We start from the raw sequence: 8,244 nt of genomic DNA, 5'->3' as shown, positions 1-8,244 counted from the left end.
CAAGCTGTTTATTAGTGTTTTCCAAACCATTTATGTCCTTGTTTAGTTTTTTAGCTCCTGCCTGTAAGGACTCTATCTCCTTTTTATTTTCCAACCACGTTGTAATGAAACAAACAAAAATAAAGAAGATACCAAACCCTGTAAATATCCAGCCAAGGGAAACCACATCTGTATCGCTCAAAAATTCAGTCATCGTGTAGTTGAACAAATTATAAAATCCGTTAATAGTGATATTGTCGGACATTGTTAATCCGAACGGTTTTTAATCAAATGAAAAATTACCTGTAATTACCGTTGTCTGCCACTAGATGGCGTAGGGCCCCGAGTTTCACGTGTTGTAGGAAACCAAAGATGGCGTTCCGCGCAGAGCACCGTAGCTGTGGAAGCAGCGGCGAAGTGGCGGGGCGGGGCTTCGGTTCCCTGCAAGAACTTCACAAACGATTTGGCGGGCGACTTGGCCCTGAGGTGTGGGGAGGGGGAGTGCGGCGGGGCGAGAGAGCGGCACGCGGCGCGGGCGCAGAGCCGAGGGAAGCCGAGGGGGCGGATCGCGCGGGCGCGCGCAGACGGCTCTCAATGGCGGGTGTCTGTACCTGGCTACTGGGACGCCCGGCTAGCTCAGTCGGTAGAGCATGAGACTCTTAATCTCAGGGTCGTGGGTTCGAGCCCCACGTTGGGCGCCAGATGAAGCGGCGAAGATTGGAAATAACCAAAAATAGTCCTTTTATAATTAGTCAATTTTAATACAAAGGGAGATAAGGGAACTTACAGAACCAAGGGTCCAGCGGAGTGAGCGCGGGGCAAACGAACCGGCTGCCTTCCAGCTCCCCAATCCTATTTAAGGGGCATGGCTACCCCGCTGGAGCAGCCACGCCCCTGAACGCAGGGATTGGGCCAGCTGCCCCAACAATCCTGTGCCCCACCCCCACCAAGCTAGGCCCCAGGGACCTGGAAGAAGTGTCCTCACACCCACAGTGAACACCCAACACATCCCAGACCACCAGAGCCTTGGTCCTGGCTGCCCCTGAAGAGGTGAGTGTCTGTGTTCCCATCTGGATGACCCTGCTCTCCAGGTCCTAACCCACTGAGAAACATCCTATGCCCTACCCCAACCACCAAACCCCAGAGAACCCGCAGAAACCATTCTCCACTGCACCTATGACATCTGGATATGACACCATGGCTGCACCTGGAGAGGAGCCCCCAGAGCCACATCAGCAACTACCAGATACATGGTCCGGCCTGCAACAGGAGGAAGAGAGAACACCTAAGCCACAGGCCCTACCTGCACCAATTGGAGGAAGAGATGCGTAGGCACCAATGCAAGAATACATTTAACAACCTAAAGATCAATATGGCAACACCTGAATTTAGTGGTCCTACAAAAAGAAGACATGAACATCCTAACTACGAAGAAGTAAAGGAAATGTCCTTAAATATAACTTTTTGAAGATGACAGAGAACCTCAGTGAGGAAATGAAAAATACCCTTAAAGAAATGGAGGAAAAGATAAGCAAAAAATTGGAAGAAAGCAATACATTTCTTAAAGTTAAGAAAACCAAGAAAAAAATCAATCAATTGGAGCAAAGAGCTGAAACAGTTCAAGACTTGATAAAGGAAATAGAGTCAATAAAAAAAAACCAAGGGAATACTGGAAATGTAAAATCTGGGTAAACAAACAGGAGATACAGATGCAAGCATAACCAACAGATTACAAGAGGTGGAAGTGAGAATCTCAGGAGCTGAAGATACAATAGAGAAAGCTTTACGTGCCCAACTATCTCCCAGTCTCAGTCAATGGCAAAGCTGAATTCCACTGTAGAGGTTGTAACCTGCGGGGCTTTGGTCTCTCTGGCACCCTTGTGACTTCTCTGAGATCACTTCCCACAGTTCTCTACCTCCCTCCATCAGCCTCCATCATGCTGCCATCCCAGCTGTTCTCCTCAAATGTGCCAGGTCTTCTCTGAGCTCCAGCATCTGTCATCACTCTACCTGGAATGCACTTTCTCCTTTACTGCTGCCAAAGGGCCACACTCTCGCTACCTTTATGTTTTCATTCGCAACCTAGAGGATTGGGGAAACCTTTCCTGGCCACTCTGTTTTTCTGTATGGAGCGTTATCTTCAAACTTCATTTTGCCAATCCTGGCCTAGGTGTGTCCTTTTTTATCACTTATCAATATGAAAATATTCTCAAAGATTTGTGAACTACATGGCTAACTACACATCTGACACACTACACACTACAAAGGAATTTCCATGAGGATAAAATCCGTTCATCTGCTTCATCCACTCACCTCACCTCTGTGTCCCAAACAGTGTCTGGTACAGAGCACCCAAAGTGTTTATGGGATGAAGATAAAACAAATGAATGAAGAATCCATGGGATTGAGTATGTGAAATCACACAAGTATCCATGCTTCTAGCCATAAAGCTGCAAATGAACCTCCTTCCAAGGCATGGACTAGGATTTTACCAAGGCATGACCAACTAAAACCTTTCCAAGGTGAAAATGAGGTCAACCCTCCCTTCCTTGTATCCCTGTTGGGAAATGTGTCCTATCCCAAGACATTTATGTGATATGAACTTACCACAAGTCTAACTGGATGCAGAACACAGCAAAACCACAACCAACCAACAAAACATGGACGCTGGGAGAAGTGCTCCCCAGAAGACCTGCTGGTGTTGTCTGAACAAAACTACATGATGTAGGAAAGAAAACTAAGGCTGCCCTTGTGAAGTGTGCTTGTCGTGTGTCATTCTTGAGGCAGTCTATTCTTGAGGTGAGCATTGATGAGGTTTAACACTTTCTTTCAGTGTCTGGCAGATCCTTGCTTGCTCCAAGTATGTCTTTAGGGAGATACCCACAGCAAGAACCAGAAACACAGTTCTCTTGGGAGGCAACAGGTGAAGGAGGAGGCAGAGCACACAATGTTCTCAGAGGGACTTTGGAAGGAATGACATCAGAGATCAGAAGAGGACAGGAACCCATGTCCTGAACTCCACAGTTGTGAGACACTTTCCTGGCATTCCAAATTCCTTTTCCTACAGAGCCCAGCCCTTTGAAGGGGCAGTTTCCAGCAAAAGGAATTACTTAGCCAAAACCACAATCCCCAGCCCTACCCCATCCCTAGGTTATACCACCCTCTTGCCAAAGAGAGGTGCACACATCTCCATCAGGGGTAGCTGTGAGTTTAAAAAGGAAGGCGGACCTAGTTTGGGTAGGCGGTACCTAGAAGGTGTCAGTTGCTACAGGCTTTTCAGGGAGTCTAACCAGAGTGAGATGCCTAAGGAAGGGCAGTTTCCCTTTGCCTGGGCACTGAACGGGACCACCTGTGGCTCCAGGCAGCTGTGACAGAGCATGGACAGCCATGTTCTCTCTGTACCATGGAGACATGAGGCACAGCCATCAGATGCCCCATCCCTCCAGGAAGGCAAGGATTATTCCAGCCAGCAAAAGGACAGTGTCAGGACTTCTATTCCTGGATTCACCAAGGATCTGTTTTCCCAAAGAAAGTACTTTCCATTTGCCCAAAGCTAGCCATGAACTCTTGTTAGTTGCTTAGGCTTCAGGCTGCTTCAGACTCTGAAAACACACAAGCCTAATACGTAGATACAAATTTGACATTGGCTTCCATTCTCCCAGTAGGGCCTTAGAAAGGCCATTCAGTGACCCCCTAACACGGGTGCTTTGCTGGACAGCTGACCATTGCCACTATGAACAGCCAGAGAGAAGAAGGTGGATGCATCAGGCCATTCTACTTGGAATGCTCCTCCCAGTTAAGCTCAGAGTGTACTATGTCCTATGTGTGGATCCTCCTGGCCTCTGAAGTCCCAGAGGCTCTCCTCAGGGACTTCCCTGCACACCAGATCTTTCCTACCCTTCCTGTGTGCCTCTTCACACTGCTGTGTATATTCTTCTACAGGAGTTCCTTTGGTTTTCTGAAAGCCAGAAGGTACCATAAGGCTTCACTCTGTGAAACTCCTGCTCTTCCCAATCCATGTCTCTTGCTTCACTCTGTCCCACTCTCAGGGAGCCTCTCTCTCACTCTGGCTCCCCTCAACTTCTCCCTACACAGTCCCCTTCTCCATAGCCCAACTCCAGTTCTTTCTCCTTCTCCCTCCAGGACCAGACCAGCTAAGTCCCATTCCATGTTTAGATGATACTAGCTCCCTTCTCTCACAGGCTGAATTGACAGCTGTTCCCTCCTTCCCTGCTCCACCCACCAACCACACCCAGTGTTTTCCACATGGCAAAGTGCTTACAGACAGCATGCTATACCCGTGGAAATGTGTATTCGTCCAGACAAACTTATGCCCACGGTGAGCTCCCAACATACTTAAAAGCAACAGCCTCTGAACGTCTAGAAATGACAACTTTATTTCAACAGTTGTGGTGGCGTACGTAACTTTACCAATTAGACATTTTCTGTGAAGTCATAGACATAGATATGAAAATCATCGTTAAATTTGACAAGATACACCGATGGCAGGGCTTCTATTTTACCAATAAACTTGCCCTCTCTTTTGCTGCCATCATCATTTGTATATTCAACCTGCTTTCCTACCAGACCATCCGCAAATTTCAGGCCCACATCTGGTGGACGAATCTCATTATGCCCTGGCAGGATTTGGAGATTGCCCTCTTTATAATCATCCAGAAGCTCATACATGTATAAAATGGGATCATTTGCATAGGTAATGTAAAAGAAGGTATTAAGTATAGGCGCTTTTGCCAGAACCATTCCCCTCCATCGATCTTTTGAGCCATGGTCACCGTCAAACATGTGCTCCACCACTTTGCCAATTATGGTATCATCAAGGTTGGGATCAGGGACTGGGGATGGTTTTACTCTATCAGAGAGCACTTTAAGAGACAATATTCTTTCATCTTGATGGAGTTCCAGTCCATAGACGCAATCGATCCCATCGTATTTCACCAGATAGATGGAGGGATTTATGGCCACCTGATCCAGAACCGTTCCTCTCCAATGGGTGATGGAACCATCCTCATCCTTCCATTTGAGAGAAATTCTGCATCCCACGATGTTCCTTTCAGCCAGGGATGAACATCGGCGCCTCTGCCTCTTCCGCTTAGGTTTTTTCTTGGTCAAGGTTGCAGTTTCATTGGTGTAGTTGTCACGGTAATCATGTCCAGCCGCTGCAGCTGTGGGTTCCCCTTGGGCCTCAGTGGTCCAGAAATACTGGGTGCTGGTGCCAGGGTCCATGGCTGCATTGGAAAAAAGGGAAGAGACAGTGCTGAGGGGATAAATGTCCAACTTACTCACACACACCCCCTTATTAGATGCCTCCAATCCAGGAATCTGGTCCCTAAATGGCACTCACCCAACCCCCAGGAGCCTGAGGGCAATGCTGGACACCTGGCTGGGTGCCTGCTGCTGTGCTGTGCTCTCCTGGGTTCCCTGGTGTTGTTGGGAAGGGCTGGAGAGCAGCAGTGGGGCAGAGGATGTGGAACAGGATATGGACCTCTGAAATGCTGGAACCAGTGACTCTTAAGCTCAACTGTCCCCGCCCTGTGCTTCGCCCCCCACATGGCCTGAGCAAACCTGTTTGGAAGCAGAGAGAAGCAAGGCAAAGCTCATCTCCTCCCTCCACCTTACCCTTCACCTCAGTGTCCTGAGCATTCCTCCAGGAACTTTCTTTTTCTCCCCACTAATGCCCTCATGAAATTATTAGTGAACATGAATATCCCTTCGTTTTCACTGGAAAAACTTTGAAGGGGGAGGTGTGCTAGCACATTAGACTGCCGTTTTGACCTAGTCTCTCCCTAATTTTTACTGACTTTCACTATCTTTCATTTGGGCGGGGTTTTCTCTTGTCATTTCCCCCCTCTTTTCTGCTTTACTCTATGGAAAGGTAATCATGTTTACAGCTTGAGCGCTCTGTACATTTCTTGAAACTGACATGAAGGACATAATTTCAATTCTGCCTTTTATTTTGAGGCCTCGCAGCAAAATATTATTTCCTTTTCCTATTGGTGCTTCTATGTAGGTGTGTGTGTCTTCTATGTATCTGATGATTTCATTGGTTAATTAATAAAGAAACTGCTTGGCCTGATAGGTTAGAACATTTGTGGGTGGAGTAGACAGAACAGGATGCTGGGAGTGAGGCAGATGCCTCGGACAATCGCCATGCCTCTCCTCTCTGGGTCAGATGCGATGGAGTCAGCCACCAGGTCAGACATGCTGTATCTTTCCCAGTAAGACAGCACTTGTGATGTTACACAGATTATTAAATATGGGTTAAAGAAAGATGTGAGAATTATCCAATAAGAGGCTGAAACTAATGGGCCAGGCAGTGTTTAAAAGAATACAGTTTGTGTGTTGTTATTTCAGAACATAAGCTAGCTATAGGAGCTGAGCAGGTTGAAAAGCACGCCTGCTCGCAGCTCCTTACTACAGAATGGTGCCCACGTGGGTTATAACTGAATCCACAGAAAGCTTGAGAAAGCTTGGGAAAGACTAGAGTAAAGCGTGTTTTCTTGATAGCAGCAATTTCTCGGGTCTGTTCTGCTTGCTAGAGGCTAGCAAGCGTTCTCATCTAAGAGAGGCTTCCTGACTCAGCTTTAGCTGCAAAACCCTGCAGCTCTTTTAAGAGGTCCTGCCAGGAAACACTTAAATGGTGTTGATGAAAAGCCGACTGCATGCTTTTTGGTTTTCAGCTGTAGCAGGAAAAAAAGTTGCACTGTTTTAAAATGCTGGCTTTCTGGGCTGTCCTGCCAGAGCAAACTCTGACTCTTTCAAGCAGGCTGTCCTGACTATGGAGCTTTTGATTGTTGTTTAACACTGTTGCAGCTTGCTTGCTGGCAGGGACCTTTAACTGCCACAGAGTTGTGGTGATAAACATGGCTACAGCCTGTACCTCCGCCATGAGGCTGCAAAGCTAAGGAATGGGCTGGATCCAGCCGCCAAAGCCACAAATTTAGTCCTACCAATATTGTTTGGTAAATTAAAGACTCATGTGGTCACAAAAAAAGAGATATACAGTAAAAGAAAGATTCAAAGTCGAAGAAAATATCTAAATGGTTTACTATGTGCTAAAAATATATGCAGGCTAAAGGTTAAAGTTCTTAAAAGTTAAAAAAAAACAAAGAAGACAGAGCCCCACTTTGGAGAACTGGACTGAGCTCCCAAGGTCCTGATGAGGAGCAGAAAGAGGGAGAACATGAGAAAGAAAGTCAGTACTGTGAGGTGTGTGTTCACCCACTGAGACGGTGGGACAGAACTAACGGGAGATCACCAAGACCACTTGGAATGGGACTGATGGAACATGCAACCAAACCGGACTCTCTGATTGTGGCTGATGGTGTGGCTGATGGTGGAGGCTGACTGAGAAACCAAGGACAATGGCGATGGGCTTGGACTCTACGGCATGGATGGGCTCTGTGTGAGCCTTGTCAGTTTGGTTGAGTACCTTCCTGGACCTGGGGGTGGGATTTTGGAGGAACTTGGACTTAACATAGGGTCGGGAACTCTGTTGGCTCTTTGGCCTGGAGAGGGAGGGAGGGAGGGTTTGGGTGGGAGGGAGGGGAGGGAAGGGGGAAGAGGAGGGGAGGAGATGGAAATTTTTAAAATATTAAATAAAAAAGGGAAAAAACAAAGAAAAAAGAAAGAGAGAAGTTGGGTGTAGTGGTACACACCTTTAATCCCAATGCCTGGGAGGCAGAGACAGACAGATCTCTGTGAGTTCAAGGTGTTGTAGCACACACCTTTAATCCCAGCACTGGGTAGGCAGAGGCTGGCGAATCTCTGTGAGTTCAAGGACAGCCTGGTCTACAGAGTTATTCCAGGACAAAGATATACAGGGAACCTGTCTCAAAAAATAAAAGTAAAATGCCAGGCGGTGGTGGTGTACGCCTTTAATCCCAGCACTCGGGAGGCAGAGGCAGGCGGATCTCTGAGTTCGAGGCCAGCCTAGTCTACAAGAGCTAGTTCCAGGACAGGCTCTAGAAACTACAGGGAAACCCTGTCTCGAAAAACCAAAAAATAAAATAAAATAAAATAAAAGTAGAAATAAATAAAATAGAGGTTAAAATAAAGCTGCACAAAGATGGAAAATACACAGAGAATCTTGATACTGTATGCTATTATGCTCTCTTTGAATTGTTTGAATGCTGAGGAAGGAGCAACAGCTGCTAAAAGATATTTGTTTATAAATGCTGCTGAACTAATCCAAGATAGATATTTTGAAAACACCTTGACTTCAGAATTTGGATCTAAGGATATTTT

General features: G+C 46.7%; 1 non-coding gene across 1 annotated transcript; it reads left to right on the top strand.

Moving 5' to 3' along the window:
* Window positions 1-604: 604 nt before the first annotated feature.
* Window positions 605-677, top strand: Trnak-cuu. The gene has a single exon. It is a non-coding gene; the product is annotated as a tRNA-Lys (tRNA).
* The last annotated feature ends 7,567 nt before the right edge of the window (window positions 678-8,244 follow it).

The sequence above is a fragment of the Arvicola amphibius genome, chromosome X (genome assembly GCF_903992535.2).
Source record: "Arvicola amphibius chromosome X, mArvAmp1.2, whole genome shotgun sequence".
NCBI lineage: Eukaryota > Metazoa > Chordata > Mammalia > Rodentia > Cricetidae > Arvicola > Arvicola amphibius.
This window is presented reverse-complemented; position numbering and strand designations above follow the sequence as displayed.